This window comes from Quercus robur, chromosome 4, assembly GCF_932294415.1.
Source record: "Quercus robur chromosome 4, dhQueRobu3.1, whole genome shotgun sequence".
In the NCBI taxonomy this organism is placed as follows: domain Eukaryota; kingdom Viridiplantae; phylum Streptophyta; class Magnoliopsida; order Fagales; family Fagaceae; genus Quercus; species Quercus robur.
In genome coordinates, this window is record NC_065537.1 from 17889111 (window position 1) to 17908165 (window position 19055).

Genomic DNA, 19055 nt, shown 5'->3' on the forward strand with positions numbered 1-19055 from the left:
TATTTTTTCTAAGTCAATAAAAAACATATAAATATCTTGATTAGATGGATGTTGTATTCCAGGGTGATTTTGCGATGTAATTTTGTCAAGAGTCTTTCTCTATTTAATAAAGCCTCTCTTACCTTTTTCTCAAAAAAAAATATCTTGATTAGATGGGTAAGAAAATAGCTTACATTGTAGATCGCTCAGACATAAAACCAAATTAATTATTTAGTTGTTTCATATCTTAACTTATGTTCAATTACTCTCTCCCAAAGTTTCATAATGTAACTCATAAATTTAATTACATAATAATTTGTACAATTTTAAATATCTCATTTACTTTAAAAAAAAAAAATAGTAGAGTAGTTCTCCTCCAAACACTAAGCAATATTTTGTTAACCCTTAAGATTTTATTGAACACAACATATTTCGGATGATATACATGATAAGCTATAAACCATGGAATAAGTTGGTTTCTAAAAAAATTAAGAAATTTTAGGAATCAGTAATATTCATTAGAATAAGAATATTAGGAGCCCACCGTAGATGTTGAATTAAATGACATTTGGCGAGATACTAGTGTGCCGAAATGTTGCATGAAACAAGGTCCCGACCAACAATGATAAAAGATAATATAAAAACAGTTTTTTTTTTTTACTAGCCTATATAATAACAGTTTGGGGCCATAGAAGATTTATATATATATAAAATGCAACATATGGGAGTGGAAGTGCTATCAGAAAATAGATGTAAAACAAAATAATGTTTGTTAGAGATAACATACTTCAAAGTAATGTATAACCATAAAATAATGGATAACTATGGCGGTATCACCGGCCAACTTGATTGAAAATCAAAATAATTACAGTAACTTACAAACACTTACGATCGGCCACAACTTGGCTCTGATACCAAATGGGGTAAGCTACAAAAGAAAGGTGCCGTTCAGAGGGCACTGGGGGCGGAAGCATAAATAGGTTACAAGTGTAGTTCTAGTACAAGTGTAAACTAGGGGAGAGAAGAGAGCCATTCTGATTACAAAGTATTTCAGAGTACAAAGTAAAAGAGCTCTGGGAGAGAGGAGGTCTGAGTGAGGAAGTTGTAAAACTAAGCCTCTGAGGTATTCCTAGGAATTAAGCCTTGGAATGAAGCCTTTATAGAATTTGATGCTCTTTTCTGGGCTTTTAGGAAGGAAATGCCATTCAGGAGGCAATACTTCCATTGCTAGTGCCAGTGGATCCGTTATATGAGCTAAGTGTGGCTCAATATAAGAGATATGCTGAACAAAAGGTTTCTTGATATAAGAAGCTCTGCCTGTTCTGGGAGGGAGAGTATATGAAGATTGCTTAGACACGATCGGACCAAAGGGTTCTTCAAATTTGTATGGAGCTAAAGTTGCTTTGGGAGGAAGTGTGGCTAAAGCAGAACTGTAACTGTGTTGTCCTTGGGGCCTATGGTAATTTGGTTTCGGGATCGTAGAGACCAAATAACGATTGGCAACAATGGATGGTGACACAGGTGAGACTTTAGGAGAACTGGAAAAGGGTACTAAAGGGCCAGGGTTCTGTGCCTGACTGGTACTCCTAGTGGTTTGCTGTTTAGGCAATTTGGGGGTTTGAGGTTGTACGGGTTTCTTCCCGGTCATTTTGTGCTGGATTCTGCAAAAATTCACGGGTTAGGAAGTCAGGGATACTGTTCTGAGCTCCTGCTATGAATTCAATGTCAAAATCAAAAACTGAAAGAATGGCTTGCCAACGTGCAAAAATCTGTTTTGATGCAATGTTTTGAACATCTTTTTCTAAAACATGTTTTGCAGATTTACAATCAATTCTTATTAAAAACTTTTGATTTAAAAGGTCACTTTGGAACTTTGAAATGCATAGTACTATAGATAAAATCTCCTTTTTAATAGTACTATAATTTAGTTGAGTGGGAGTCCAAATTCCTGAATGAAAACAGACAATTTGTTCAGGGGAAGTGGGACTAGCACGCTGAAGGAGAATGCCACCATAACCAATGTTAGAGGCATCTGTCTGGACTATCTTGAAGGAATTTTCAGAGGGGATTCCAAGGCAAGGGAGTATCTTGACGTATTTCTTGATCTGTTGAACAACCAATGTATGATTAGGTGTCCAAGGAGGAGGATTGGTTCTCAGTCTATCAAAAAGAGGCTTGCATTGTTGCCTAAGGTTTTGATAGAAATCAGAAATGTAATTGAGGGATCCTAAGAACCTTTGGAGCTGGGTCTTTTCAAGGATCTCATCAGGAAACTTTTCAGCAAACTGTATGGCTCTATCTATGGGTTTGATGACACCGTGTCTTATATCAAAGCCTAAGAATCGTACATTTGTTTGGAAAAGCTTAATTTTTGGAGCCGAGACAACAAGACCATTTCTTTTGATGGTTTGGAAGAATGTTCTAAGATGGTTCCAATGTTTGTCTAGGGATTCTGAGAAGATGAGTACATCATCAATGTATACAATGGTATGACTGGAGAATGGATTAAAAATCTCATTCATGATGTTTTGGAATTCAGAAGGTGCATTCTTGAGACCAAAGGGCATTACATTCCATTCGTAATGACCAAAGGGTGTGGTAAAGGCTGTCTTGTACCTATCAGACTCTCTGATTTGTATCTGCCAAAAACCACTCTTCATGTCGAACTTACTGAAAACCACTGCTTTACTAAGCCTGTTAACTAAGTCTCTTTTGTTGGGGATAGGGTACCTAATCCACTCTAAGACTTTGTTAAGGGGCTTGTAATTGATGACAAGTCGAGGAACACCTCTCTCTATCTCAGCATTTTTTTGGACATAAAAGGCTGGACAAGACCATGGTGACCTAGAATTTCTGATAATTCCTTTCTTAAGAAGATCTTCTATTTCTGCCTTGCAAGTATCCATAAGTTCTTGACTCATTTGGATAGGTCTGGCTTTGGTAGGAATGTTCTTTTCATGGAAATCTTTGACATAAGGTAGTGCAACTTCGTGCCTAGGAGTAAGCCCGGTTTTGTGTCCGTTTGCTGCCCAATAAGTCTAGAGTACCGAGGTTGGTGTAAACCTGCGTCAAACAGTAAAGCCCGTTGAGCCGTTAGCAAGGAGTGCGTTAGGCGTTAGGGTGTGAGCGATAGGGTTTGTCAGCACCAATAATAGGGAATAGCGGCGATTAGTAGTAGCAAACGCCACAAAAGGCGTTCGAGCGGCGGTAAGTTGGTAACATATTACTGAAGGCATCCATACACTCCTTGTTTCAGATCTAAGGTTAGATCCAAAAATTGGAAGATAAAGGTAGTCTAGGTTGTAATTGATTTCTTAGGCTTGTAATCCAGAATGATAAATAGGATGTTTAGAAGGAGTGACTCTTCCACTTCCATTAGATCTAGCAGTACAAACCCTCCTGACATTCCACAAGAAGATGGAACAATCAACTCGGAGTCGTACCAGCTTTCAGATCTAGATCAGAAGTTAGGAGATTGGAACATACCCAAAGTTCCCACAACCCAGGTCTATAAGTCATCATCATGGTCCTTAAAAAAGTCTTTTAGAACGGACTACCATGTTAGGACTATAGAATAAGTCTACAGCATTAACAAGGAATATGAAACCTGTTATTTGTTGTTCCCTGCAGCCGTAAAAGCTCACAGGGAAAAAGATCATAAATTCTTCCATATAGGACTTGTCCAAGTTGGAGTAAAACCATTGATCAGAGAAGGGTTGAACAACTCAATCCTTATGGTCCTTAGAGACACCCGCCTCATCAGGTTTAATGATAGTCTCCTAGGAACCATAGAATCTAGTTCACTTCGACTGTTACCTAAACCTCACAGTTGCACTTGACGACCCTCACATTTTGAAGGTCCTCACTCTCAACAACAAAACCCATGGAAACCTTGTGTTACATGGTACCAGACAGATTGCTCTTATATACAGGGTGTATTATAAGTGCATGAGAACCAACATGTCCATTCAAGCATTCGATAAGAGAAAGCCAGGAGAAACTACTCTTATCCAAACCTCGGATGTTAGATCCACTGTTTAGGTACCCAAGACCCTGAAATGGTCTGAAATAACATTCCCAGCACAATGGACTTTAGAAAATGAAAATTATCCTTTACAGGTCCAGAACCCTGTTAGGAATCCAGATCTAGATATCATCCAGCAGCTAGCCAATGGAACGGTTAGACTGAGCTTTGATCAGTCTAGGTTTAGGTCACCCTTAGATTATGATGCACCCAGATCTCCCATAGATCTACACCACAGGTCTAGATCCATTGATCTACGCCAACCCTTTAGGCAGCCAACTATCCTTTTAAAAGATAGACCTGCATCCCAGTATAGTTCGTCTAGAACACGAGCTCCTACGTCTAGAAGAGACTTAGGTCCACAGTTTCAAGGTGTCAAAGACCAATCTCAGGTTAGTACCCCTTGTTACACAGCCAAACAAGACTCAGTTGCTGACCAAGAAGAAGACAGCACTAGTCAGGACAGTCTTAAGCCCCCTTCACCATCAGGATCTGATTTTAAGAATCCTATTTAGCAGAAAACTGAATATGACTATCAGCTCCTAGTATTAACAAAAGATTTCATCCCTGATATGGACATGCTTGAAAAGGAATTTAATTCTGAACAGAACAGAGTTAAAAGAGAAGCCTATCGAGCCAACCATACCAGAGAACAAAAAGTTGAAGTTTTGGAGTAATGGAAGTTATTCATGAAAGAGGTAAAAGCTGATTATCCTTTCTTTGAATACTTTGAGAAACATTTCAAATGGCATAAAAAGAGTGATGTCAAAACCAAACTTACTGCAAAGACCCTTCCACCAACAAAGGCTAGACATTCAGCACAGCAAGAAGAGAAATCAGTCTCTCCTTCACCAGAAGTAAATGTCTTAGAAGCCCATATATCCTCTAGTAGTTCTAATAAACCCTCCTTATATATATATATATATATATATATATAAAATGTCATTTTGAGACCACCTTAAGAAAGACCTTTTGTGGAGATCAAAAAAAGGGAAAAAGAAAAAGAAAGAAAGACCTTTTGTCAGTTTGTGTATGCTAAACCTCTTGAGGTTTGTCAATCAGCTAGTCCATCTGACCAATGTGATTTCAGGAATAATGTGCATATATAAATCAATACTGATTTTTTTAATTATTTACATTTAGTTATGTTTCTTTCTTTCTTTTAAAAAAAAAGAAAAAGAAAAAAGGAGTAATGTGAAAATAATTCTTAAACTATTTGTTAAAAAAAAAAAAAAAAATTGCTCTCTTTTTAGGACACGATATGATTTAAAACTTATGAAATTCACTATATGTTAATTTCCTTACGGTTACATCAAGACACCAATGAAATTTTTGTTTCGGTATAGACATGAATAGAATCGAAATCCTTTATTTGAAGATAAAAAACTTTATCAATTTTTTTTTCTTTTTTAGAATCGAAATTAAACTTTACCAGCTAAATTACTTAGAACCACAAACCATTTCTAAAATTGATACTTTCCTGCATATCATATATGTGCATTCCATAATTAATCCAAGGAAATAGTATATTATGTTAATAAAATAAAAAGAAGGCTCAAAGAAGGATCCAATCTCTCTTAGCGAGGGCTATCTCTCTTAGTGAAAGTAAGGGAATGAATAATACTTTCTAAGTTTAAGGAGTTTAATTATTCTGCCAAAGAAAGAACAAGCGTTTTAATGAATTTGATGGAGTACTTATGTACCCATTTTGTGTGTGTCTCGAGCTTGCATGGAAGGACATAGCAAAGGTGTCAAAATAGTCACAAGTGGGACTTAAAAGAATAACGTAGGCTTTATCACCTTTGATATAGCATGTAGTTTGATGTTTAAAGTGCTAAGAATAGTTTTTTTTATAGTGATTTTAGTACCTTTAATGTGAATGCTCTAAAATAATGTTCATTACAGAATTTAGAGTGAAACAAATCTTAGATTTGGCAAAACAAGCCAAACGGCCAAAAGGACAAAACAATTTGGCGGGGAAATGTTTGTACCATCCTAAATCAATCAAAATCTTAGAGTTTACCATTACCTTCATCATTAAATTATTAAAATTGTAGGGACCGGGTTCGAGCACTTCTCCTGTTGGATGAATGGTCTCAAGCCTAACTAGCCCAATACAATAAATTTGTAGAGAATGGGTTTAAGAACTAGGTTTTAGTTTGGATTATAACAACTAGACATGGTTACAAACAAGCTGAGTAACAAGGATATGGATTAAAGCATGAAATTTGGTCCTCGGGCGTTTCGTCCGAGGAACTTAGTATCCTTCTTCTTCCTTCAGTACTAGGGTACAGAGGTTTCCAAGATCATGCAGACTACTATAGTTTTCTCCTTTTTCTCTCCTCCTGCTCTTTTTTCCACTCTCCCTCATTCTTGGAGGGTCTCTCACATTATATACTTCTTTCCAGTCGATCTTGACCCTTCACTTGTTGATCATGCAGGTCATTACTCGAGTGCTCGTCCCATCAGCCACCTTCCCAAACCCTCTGTGAGTTGCGGCAACCAAGGTCGCACTGTTCAGGGGTCATTTCCTCATTAATGCGGCCAGAACGTTAGTTGGGTGCATTCAATGCGGAGGTGACAGTTTCTCCTTGGATTGCTCCTACACCATACGCCCATGGGTATCCTACTGTACTTGTCCTTCTCCTAGGGGCGCTCTGGGAGGCTACCTTTACCGGCATGCTGTTCTTTCCTCTTGGGATTTGGGATGCCGAGAGCAAGATCGTCCTCGGCAACGTTTCTAGGCCATTTGGGCTTTCTTTGTCCGTCCTTAGCCATTTCTCCCTCCTCGGCACGGGTCTTGGGCCCAGTATAAAGTGGGTCGGGGTTGTCGAATTCTTTGGCCCCACAAAAATCATAATTATTTTATTATTAAATAAATAATATAATTTTTTTATGATTTCAATACACACCAACAGCCAACCCTTCATCTTTCATCTAGATATAAGAAAAAATTTTATTAACTTTTGCTCTATTTTTCGCATCTCATATATGTAATGTTGTGATCAAGGGTCACAAGACACCTATTAAGTTCTTCCTCCTATCCCTCACTTTCTTTTTTTAGTCTAAGAATGGCAAGAAGTTGGGTTTAGGGGTAAAAAAGAAAAGGAAAAAAAAAAAAAAAAAAAAAACTCCAAATTCAAACCATCTAAATAATTTTTACAAACCAAACTATTATCAAACACTATTAAATTTTAGAAATTTCCTTCTAAAACCGTTCTATTTATTTTTGAAAACCCAAATTTTTTCCCAAATTATTCCATTTATCTAATTAATTATGAGTCCGCTTCAACATATCCCATCAAGTCAGGTTAACCTAAATTTGAACATCTAAAATACTTTTATCTAAATATAAGCATTAGTAAGCATTTTAACACTAAATTAAACAATATTTATGATAGTATTTTAACTTATATTGTCCGTTCCATGATAATTTCTCTTTATCATAAAACTAAGGCACTAATCGGTTTTTGTTGTAGGCAGAGTTTAAACCTCAGATTTCTTGTTTGACGACAAGAGATTTTACCAGTTGAACTAACTAGAACCCACAAATTAAATAATATTTAAAGAGAGAAAGAAAGATACATGTTTGTTTTAGAAACTCTTTTTTTGTATAAAATAAAATTAATAATTAAGCTATTATAGTAAATTAAAACATAATCATGACAAGTTTATATACCTAGGGTGTAAAATGAAAACCCTAATGAATCCAAACCTATTTTAAAAACGGACCCATTGCTATTTCATTTTGCCCAAATCCTCTTCTTTCACTAGGATAGGAAGTACTAATGGAGGTGTTTAGGTCTTTGTTTGTGAGTTGTTGGCAAGAATAAAGAAGAAAAAAAAAATAGATTCTCGATTTTAGAGGAAAATTTGGGATTGGTTCAAATCCTAAACAATACAATTTTTGTATCTAATCCTCATAAAATCTTTTAAAATATTATGAAACTAGGCCTATTTTTTATACTTTACCTTACTACCATAGAATTTCAATCTTCCTTGAAAGCCTTTAGGCCCATGGTTAGGCTTGCCTTCTTAAGCCAATAAGGAAAACCAACCCTAAATAAGTTTATTTCCAAGCTCCACTTTAGACCTCAAATCCCCTAAATGAGTGTTTGGTCCTCAAGTCTCCCTCGATTGTCATCACTGAGGATATTGACAATTAACTTGTCATAAGATAACTTATCTACCTTCTCATTGGCCTCTTTTCTTTAACTTGTCGGCTCAGTTGATATTGTTATCCTCAAAATGAGAGCTAGTTGAATTCCACTGACTCCCCCCTCCCCCCCCCCCCCCCACCCTACCCCACCATAATAGCAATTATTTCACCCTACCAAACGTCACATTTAATGCTATTGAATATGTCCTCCATGCCAACAATTTTGGGGGGGACATTGTCCTAATAGCCATCCCCACGACTTAAGCTCATGTGAGTGGGTGGTCACATGTATTAGATACATGGTATCCTTTTTCCTACAATATATGCTACTAGAAGGCAACAATGGGAAGAATTAGCAAGACATAGTCAAGGGAACGTGCCTTGGTGCTTTGGGTGAGATTTTAACACTGTCCATTTTTCAAGCAAAATAATAGGGCAACAAGAATGACATGGATGTTGAATTTTTTTTTGAGTTTATATTAGATTGCTATGCTAGATTTTCCTTTGGAATAAGGTGCTTTTACTTGGTTAAATAATCACAATTCATCCGCAATGTCTAGTTTAGATTAATTTTTGGTCTCACCTAATTCGAAAATGTATCTTTCTAGTTTGATTTAGAGGCTGCTTAAATTTAAAAATGTGGTTGAAATTTGAAGACCTTATAGATAGAATGTGAAATTGGGAGAGGAGCTACCATTAGGGGTGTGCATGGTGTAGTTGGTACAACTTTTGCCCAATTTTGACACTGCACCAATGGGATTAATTTCGCCAACAATGGACACCATCCAACATCACCTGTGGTCAGTTCTCCAGCCTTAGGTGATGCATTTTTTCTCCATTAGGGTGGTTAGTTCTATTGGTTTGGAAATTTTAGACTAAAACAACCACTACAAAATCAAAACCCACATATCAAAATCCACAACAAACCAAAATCTAAGATCTAAACATCAAATCCCACAACAATAACAAGAAAAAAAAAATCAAACTAAGCAAGGTTAGGGTCTTTAGGGATTTGGGGTGTCTATGGTAGGCGGAGAGAGAAAGGGAGAGAGAGAGAGAGAGTATTTCTAAATATTGAGCAAAGTGAGAGAGAGGGGGGGGGGGAGGGATCTATTGATATATATATATATATATAGAGAGAGAGAGAGAGAGAGAGAGAGAGAGAGAGAGAGATGTTGGTTAGGTTGGTTTTGCATCAATTTCAAGATTTCACCTCCGACCATTTTACTACACTGGTGTCGAAGAGAGCTCTGGTCTCCACTCACCAAGTTCAGCTCCTTATATCGGTCCATTTTTCGGTGCAGTTGCATCGGTGCCGATTGGTTTCAACAGTTTGACACAATTTACACACACCTAAGCATGGGATAGAAATACTAAGTTTTTCCATCGATTGGGCAATTTGTATAGGCAAAATATCTGTGTTGGTTGCTTAAATTGGAGACACACTCACTAATGATAGGTTGTAATAAAGGATCAAATTGAGTATTTCTACACTAATCTTTATCAAGAATGGGAAGCTTGGAGACGAAGTTGGAATTCTAATGCCGTAAATAGAGCACCAACAGGAAGAGTTTCTTTAGGTTTTGCATAGTATTGATGGTGACAAAGCAATAGGCTCTATGGGTTCACAATGGCATTTTGTCCAATCCTATTGGAGTGTGGTAAAGATGGACATAGGGTCTGTTTGGATACAGCTTATTTTTGCTGAAACTAAAAACTAAAACTGAAAACACTGTAGCGAAATAATTTTTAAATGTGTAAATAGTATTGTGGAACCAATTTTTAATGAAAAAGTTGCTGAAAAATGTAATTTGTGAGACCCGTGAACAGTGCATGGGTGCACCGTTCACAGTTGACTTGTCAATAATTGCGGGCTAAACACAAAAAAAAGAAAAGAAAAAAGAGAAAACGCATAAAACGCAAAACGCAGCCGTGGACGTGGAATCCAAACACATACATAATGTACTTCTCTAAATTCCATGATAAAGGTATGTTTGGAAAGAGTTTAAATACCACCTTTATGGCTTTAATATCTAAAAAAGTGGGAGCACTTGAAGTGAAGGATTTTAGGCCTATTAGTCTAGTGAGTTGTATTTATAAAATTTTGGTAAAGGTTTTGGCAAAAATTTTAAAGCAATATTGGGAGACTTGTGTCTAACATGCAAAATGTATTTGTTCATGGCAAATAAATACTTGACATTTTCCTCACAATTAATGAATGTTTGGATTGTATCTGGAAATTTGGGAGAATGGGGGATTTATCCAAATTTTTTATAGAAAAGGCTTATGACCGCATCAATTGAAGTTTTTGATTTATTTACCTCAATTGTGTAGCTTTGGGGAAAATGAAGGATATATACACAATAAAATTTAAATGTGGATAGGTAGATAAATTGGTATGGTCCCCTTGGAAAAAGCAAGGCCTTCAACTAAAAAGCTATTACAAAGCATTGAGAGGAGGAGAAGGTAAAGTCTTTCTCTGACATAGCATTTGGAAAGTAAGTGCATTGTCAAGGGTGGCTTTTTGCTCGTGGTGTGTGGCATTAGGAACGACTTTGACAATGGATAATCTAAGGAAGTTAGGGATTATTATTATGGATTTGTGTTTTATGTGTAAAATACATGAAGAGAATGTGTCTCATCTTCTAATATCATGTGGTGGCTCCAAAGTCGTGGTTAATAACTTTTTGCAGATTTGGTGTCTTCTGGTTAAGACCTAATCTGTGATGAAGGTGTTATCTAGTTGGAACCAACGTTTTGGCAAGAGGAGTAATGAGAGGAATCAAAAAGTTGCTTCTTTGTATTTAATGTGGTGCCTTTGAAGAGAAAGGAATGCATGTTATTTTGAGGGGAGGGGGTTAAGCTTGGTGAAGCTGAAGTTCTTATTTTTGAAGGGAAAATTCTTAATTAGTCCCGGAGTATAGTGAAATAGTAGTCCCTCCTCTCACATTCATGATAGACCACATCTTGAATTTAAGAAGCGGACCGCACTATGAATATGAGAGGAGGGAGTACTGTTCTCCGTGTTCCGAGAATACCTAAGAATTATTCTTTTTAAAGACCTTATATGAATCAACTTTGATGTCTTATACTTTTCTTACTGTAAACATTTTAGAATATGCAAAGTTTCTAGAATTCCTAGATATATAAATTCTTTTGTTGCTTTTCTATCATATTTTAATGTTTTGTCTCTTTCTTCTATATTCCACGTCTACTTAGATAGTACCCTTTTACGGTTTCTAAATGTTAATTCTGTACTTTAGGCTAATTTAAATAGTCTAACTTAGTAATATACAACGAACTTTCTTTTCAAAAAAAAAGAAAAAAAAAAAAGAAGAAAAATTCAAACATTAGAATTTAGAACTTTAGATATGCATAACAGAGACGTCCAGGATTTAAATTTCTCCGATTGTCAAAATATATATAAAAAAAAATGAAAAAGAAGTTCACTCTTAAAAAATTAAAGCGGAACCCATGTTATCTAATTGGGATTAGAAGACTCTTCCACAGTGATGGGCCTACCCACCCTCTTCTTATTTGTCCATACATCTATTCAAGGAAGCGTAAGTGCCAATTGCTTTCCTATATGGTTTTGTCTAGCAGCAAGAATGAAATCCCTCCTCCCTCTTGCAGTTAACTAAGATAACATGATCTTACCATGTAAAATTCATAAGATGGTCTTCCTACAGATACCCAACCTCTTCTTATTTCTCAAGATTGTTCTCCCTTCAAGCTTAACTAGGCTTAATGTGCCATTTGCCATGCATGAATTCAAATTATGGTAAAAATTACCACCGCACACCCTTGGTGCAATGGTCACTTCATGAGTATAAATACTTGTGAGGTGTAGGGGGCAAGGGCCAGGGTTCAAGTCTCCAAGAGAGAGCTTCACACACATATACACTTAGATTAGACTAGAGTAGGAATTCTATATTGTATAAAAAAAAAAAAAAAATTATGGTAAAAATTCTTTCATTTAGACATTGGGTCCATTTGGTTAGGCATTTTGAGAGTTTAAAAGAGTATTTTTACAACTCAAAACTCTGTTTTGCAACCACAACTTCTTGTAATATTTTTCCAAACGGTCATTGTAAACGTAAAACACCGTTTTCGAACAGCTTATTCATACGCGTCTATTCTCTTCAAATATACAATAAAATTGAAATGATATAGACAACACATTGGCTAGTAGCGGCCAGATACTGGTGATATGAGAGGAGAACAATAAAGTCAGTGATAAAGATCGAGCAGTAAAGTCGGTCATAAAGATCAAGCAGTCGGCAGGTTTTGCAGCTATAAGGAATAAGAGACATAATAATAACATTAAAGAAATTAAAGGGCTGAAGACTTAATTAGTGGCTTGACGTACTGAAATGGCAAAGTAGAAACTGGTGTGAAACTATTCAACACAAATACAAAGGAAGGATGGCCCTGTGCTTCAGGAATATACAAATAATTTGTTCTATATACATGATTATGCTAATATTGAAAGGTTAAATTTAATCATTGAACTATTATTTTTATAACAATAACATCCAAACCTTAGTCCCAAAATTGTGAAGTCAATTATGAATTCTCAATAGACTAATCATGGTCAAATACATTTATCTTTTTACTTTATCATATTCTATCCAAAGTCATGCTCTCAGTTACTTCATTAATTGACATGTCTTTTTTCTTTTTTACTAATATATCAATATCATTTTCCGTCTTCCTCTATTATTTATTTTTCCTTTAACTTGAATCATCTTACTCTTTGCCACTGGTGCATTAAACACTCTTTTACCAAAACATTTTTGGCGACTCTTTCTCATATTTTCATCAATAGAGGCTACCCTATCTTTAAGCGAATTCCCTTATTTCAAATTCTATTTTTCCTTAAATTCCCACTTATCCACCTTAAAATTCTCGTTTAACCTATTCTTCTTTTATGAATTAATATTAAGTACCATGGATTATAAATGGTCTTATAGCAGTCTTATAAATTTATTTTTATAACTTAATAGGTATTATAGGATCATACAATACTCCTTTGCACTTCTCCACTTTATCCACATGCTCTTTTCCTATGATTCACTTCATTTTTAATCTCTTCATTGAAAGCTTTCGCTTTTTGGTAATGTCATGACCAACAAGTCTAATAGCTTTGTCCAGTGGTGAAGCCAGACTAATTTCTTAAGGGGGCACGGTGTAAAAACTAATATATAATTTTATTTTTCATAGAAGTTACAAGGAGGAGGAGGGCTTTTTTCAAAACCCAGGGGGGCCATGGCCCCCCTCTGCCCACCCTCTCCCTCCGACAGTAGCTCTGTCTTTGTTTCTATTTTTACTAAATTTACATTCTATATATGCTCTGTTTTAGTCCTACTTGACTTAAAGTTTTAGATTTTGCATCATCTCACCAAATTTCTAACTTGATATTAAATTCATGTCTAATTTCATCCACTAAAACTAAATCATCTACAAAAAAGCATACACCAAGGACTTCCTCTTGAATTTACTTAATGAGCTCATTATACATGCTTAAAGCTAATCCTTGATTTAAACCTAGTTACAGGAAACCTATGTGTAATGCATCCACTTATTTTTACTTTAGTTATAATTCTATCATACGTATCCTTAATCAATATAATATATTTAGAGGAAACAATTTCTTTTTCAAAACTCACCACATAACCTCTCTACAGACCCTATCATATATTTTTTTCGAGTCAATAAAAACCATATAAAGATCTCGATGGGTCTCCCTATATTTTTCGATTAGGTGTCTAAGTAAGAAAATAGCTTACACAGTAGATCGCTTAGAAATAAAACCAAATTAATTATTCAATTATTTTGTATCCTAACCTATATTCAATTACTCTATCCCATAGTTTCATAATGTAACTCATAAATTTAATTACATAATAATTTGCACAATAATTTTGAATATCTCATTTACTTAAAAAAATTTTAAAATAGTAGAGTACTTCTCCTCCAACACTAAGCAGTATATTGTTAACCCTTAAGATTTTATTGAACACGACATATATCGGATGATATACATTATAAGCTATAAACCATGGAATAAGTTGGTTTCTAAAACAATTAAGAAATTTTAGGAATCAGTAATATTCATTAGAATAAGAATATTAGGAGCCTACCGTAGATGTTGAATTAAATGACATTTGGCGAGATACTAGTGTGCCGAAATGTTGCATGAAACAAGGTCCGGACCAACAATGATAAAAGATAATATAATAACAGTTTTTTTTCTTTTTTTTTTTACTGGCCTATATAATAACAGTTTGGGGCCATAGAAGATTTATATATATATAAATATATAATGTCATTTTGAGACCACCTTAAGAAAGACCTTTTGCTTTCTCAAAAAGAAAAAAGAAAAAAGAAAGACCTTTTGTGGAGATCAAAAAAAGAGAAAATGAAAAAAAGAAAGACCTTTTGTCAGTTTGTGTATGCTAAACCTCTTGAGGTTTGTCAATCGGCTAGTCCATCTGACCAATGTGATTTCAGGAATAATGTGCATAAACAAATCAATATTGATTTTTTTTTTTTTTTTAAGAAAAGAAAAAGAAAAAGGAGTAATGTGAAAACAATTCCTAAACCATTTGTAAAAAAAAAAAAAAAAAAAAAAAAACTCACTTTGTAGGACACGGTATAATTTAAAACTTATGAAATATGTTAATTTCCTTATGATTATGTCAAAACACTAATGAATTTTTTGTTTTGGTATAGACATGAATAGAATCGAAATCCTTTATTTGAAGACAAAGGATTTTATCAATTTTTTTTTTCTTTTTAAGAATTTACCAGTTAAATTACCTAGAACCACAAACTATTTCTAAAATTGATGCTTTCCTGTATATCATATATGTGCATTCTATAATTAATCCAAGGATATAATATATTTTATTAATAAAATAAAAAGAAGGATCCCGTCTCTATTAGCGAGGGCGATCTCTCTTAGTGAAAGTAAGGGAATGAATAATACTTTCTAAGTTTAAGAAGTTTAACTATTCTACCAAAGAAAGAACAAGCTTTTTAATGAATTTGATGGAGTACTTATGTACCCTTTTTGTGTGTCTCGAGCTTGCATTGAAGGACATAGCAAAGGTGTCAAAATAGTCATGAGTGGGACTTAATAGAATAACGTAGGGTTTATCACCTTTGATATAGCATGTATTTTGGTGTTTAAAGTGCTAAGAATAGTTTTTTTTTATAGTGGTTTAGTACCTTTCATATGAATGCTCTAAAATAATGTTCATTATAGAATTTAGAGTGAAACAAATCTTAGATTTGGCAAAACAAGCCAAACGGCCAAAAGGACAAAAACAGTTTGGCGGGGAAATGTTTGTACCATCCTTAATCGATCAAAATCTTAGAGTTTACCATTACCTTCATCATTAAATTATTAAAATCATAATTATTTTATTATTAAATAATATAATATAATTTTTTTATGATTTCAATACACACCAACAGCCAACCCTTCATCTTTCATCTAGATATATGAAAAAAGTTTATTAACTTTTGCTCTATTTTTCGCATCTCATATATGTAATGTTGTGATCAAGGGTCACAAGACACCTATTAAGTTCTTCCTCCTATCCCTCACTTTCTTTTTTTAGTCTAAGAATGGCAAGAAGTTGGGTTTAGGGGTAAAAAAGAAAAGGAAAAAAAAAAACTTCAAATTCAAACCATCTAAATAATTTTTACAAACCAAACTATTATCAAACACTATTAAATTTTAGAAATTTCCTTCTAAAACAGTTCTATTTATTTTTGAAAACTCAAATTTTTCCCCAAATTATTCCATTTATCTAATTAATTATGAGTCCGCTTCAACATATCACATCAAGTCAAGTTAACCTAAATTTGAACATCTAAAATACTTTTATCTAAATATAAGCATTAGCAAGCATTTTAACACTAGATTAAACAATATTTATGATAGTATTTCAACTTATAGTGTTCGTTCCATGATAATTTCTCTTTATCATAAAACTAAGGCACTAATCGGTTTTTGTTGTAGGCAGAGTTTGAACCTCAGATTTTTTGTTCGACGACAAGAGATTTTACTAATTGAACTAACTAGCTAGAACCCACAAATTAAATAATATTTAAAGAGAGAAAGAAAGATACATGTTTGTTTTAGAAACTCTTTTTTTGTATAAAATAAAATTAATAATTAAGCTATTATAGTAAATTAAAACATAATCATGACAAGTTTATATACCTAGGGTGTAAAATGAAAACCCTAACGAATCCAAACCTATTTTTAAAATGGACCCATTGCTATTTCATTTTGCCCAAATCCTCTTCTTTCACTAGGATAGGAAGTACTAATGGAGGTGTTTAGGTCTTTGTTTGTGAGTTGTTGTGTTGGCAAGGGAAAAAAAAAAAAAAAAAAAGGTTTCTCGATTTTAGAGGAAAATTTGGAATTGGTTCAAATCCTAAACAATACAATTTTTGTATCTAATCCTCATAAAATCTTTTAAAATATTATGAAACTAGGCCTATTTTTTATACTTTACCTTACTACCATAGAATTCCAATCTTCCTTGAAAGCCTTTAGGCCCATGGTCAGGCTTGCCTTCTTAAGCCAATAAGGAAAACCAACCCTAAATAAGTTTATTTCCAAGCTCCACTTTAGACCTCAAATCCCCTAAATGAGTGTTTGGTCCTCAAGTGTCCCTCGATTGTCATCCCAGAGGATATTGACAATTAACTTGTCATAAGATAACTTATCTACCTTCTCAGTGGCCTCTTTTCTTTAACTTGTCGGCTCAGTTGATATTGTTCTCCTCAAAATGAGAGCTAGTTGAATTCCACTGACTTCCCCCCCCCCCCCCCAAAACAAAAATTATTTCACCCTACCAAACATCACATTTAATGCTATTGAATATGTCCTCCATGCCAACAATTTTGGGGGGGACATTGTTCTAATAGCCATCCCCATGATCCAACCTCATGCGAGTGGGTGGTCACATGTATCAAATACATGGTATCCTTTTTCCTACAATATATGCAACTAGAAGGTGACAATGGGAAAGCAAGACATAGTCAAGGGAATGTGCCTTGGTGCTTTGGGTGAGATTTTAACACTATCCATTTTTCAAGCAAAATAATAAGGCAACAAGAACAACATGGATGTTGAATTTTTTTTGAGTTTATATTAGATTGCTATGAAAGATTTTCCTTTGGAATGAGGTGCTTTTACTTGGTTAAATAATCACAATTCATCTGTAATGTCTAGTTTAGATTAATTTTTGGCCTCACCTAATTCGGAAATGTATCTTTCTAGTTTGATTTAGAGGCTGCTTCAATAACCCATATCTGATCACTTCACTATTTTACTTGATAACAATGGAGTTAATAGAAGAAGAAAAAAAATCCTTTCAAATTTAAAAATGTGGTTGAAATTTGAAGACTTTAAAAATGTGCCCAATTTTGGCATTGCACCAATGGGATTAGTTTCACCAACAACGGACACCATCCAACATCACCTGTGGTCAATTCTCCAGCCTTAGGCGATGCATTTTTTCTCCATTGGGGTGGTCAGTTTTATTGGTTTGGAAATTTTAGACTAAAACAACCACTACAAAATCAAAACCCACATATCAAAATCCACAACAAACCAAAACCTAAGATCTAAACATTAAATCCCACAAGAAGAAGAAGAAGAAGAAAAAATCAAACTAAGCAAGGTTAGGGTCTTTAGGGATTTGGGGTGTCTATGGTAGGCGGAGAGAGAAAGGGAGAGAGAGAGTATTTCTGAATATTGAGTAAAGTGAGAGAAGGGGGGGGGGGGAGGGGGGGGGGAGAGGGATCTATTGATATATAGAGAGAGATGTTGGTTAGGTTGGTTTTGCATCAATTTCAAGATTTCACCTCTGACCATTTCACTACACTGGTGTCGAAGAGAGCTTTGGTCTCACTCACCAAGTTCAACTCCATATGTCGGTCCATTTTTCGGTGCAGTTGCATCAGTGCCGATTGTTTTCAACGGTTTGACTCAATTTACACACACCCAAGCATGGGATAGAAATACTAAGTTTTTCCATCGATTGGCCAATTTGTATAGGCAAAATATCTGTGTTGGCTGCTTAAATTGGAGACACACTCACTAATGATAGGTTGTAATAAAGGATCATATTAAGCATTTCTACACTCATCTTTATCAAGAATGGGAAGCTTGGAGACCAAAGTTGGAATTCTAATGCCATAAATAGAGCACCAATAGGAAGAGTTTCTTTAGGTTTTGCATAGTATTGATGGTGACAAAGCAATAGGCTCTATAGGTTCACAATGGCATTTTGTCTGATCCTATTGGAGTGTGGTAAAGATGGACATAATGTACTTCTCTAAATTCCATGATAAATGTATGTTTGGAAAAAGTTTAAATGCCACCTTTATGGATTTAATATCTAAAAAGTGGGAGCACTTGAAGTGAAGGATTTTAGGCCTATTAGTCTAGTGAGTTGTATTTATAAAATTTTGGTAAAAGTTTTGGCAAAAATTTTAAAGCAATATTGGGAGAGTTGTGTCTAACATGCAAAATGTATTTGTTCATGGCAAATAAATACTTGACATTTTCCTCACAATTAATGAATGTTTGAATTGTCTCTTGAAATTTGGGAGAATGGGGAATTATCCAAATTTTTTATAGAAAAGGCTTATGACTGCATCAATTGAAGTTTTTGATTTATTTACCTCAATTGTGTAGCTTTGGGGAAAGTGAAGGAAGTTGATAGAATTTTGTGTGTCCACAATCAAATTTTTATGTTCTAGTGAAAATCAATCCTTGGTTTCTTCACTTGTAGTAAGAGCTCACATCAAGGTGATCCATTACCCCCGATAATGCTCCCGGTGGTTATGGATGCCTTGCGCTGG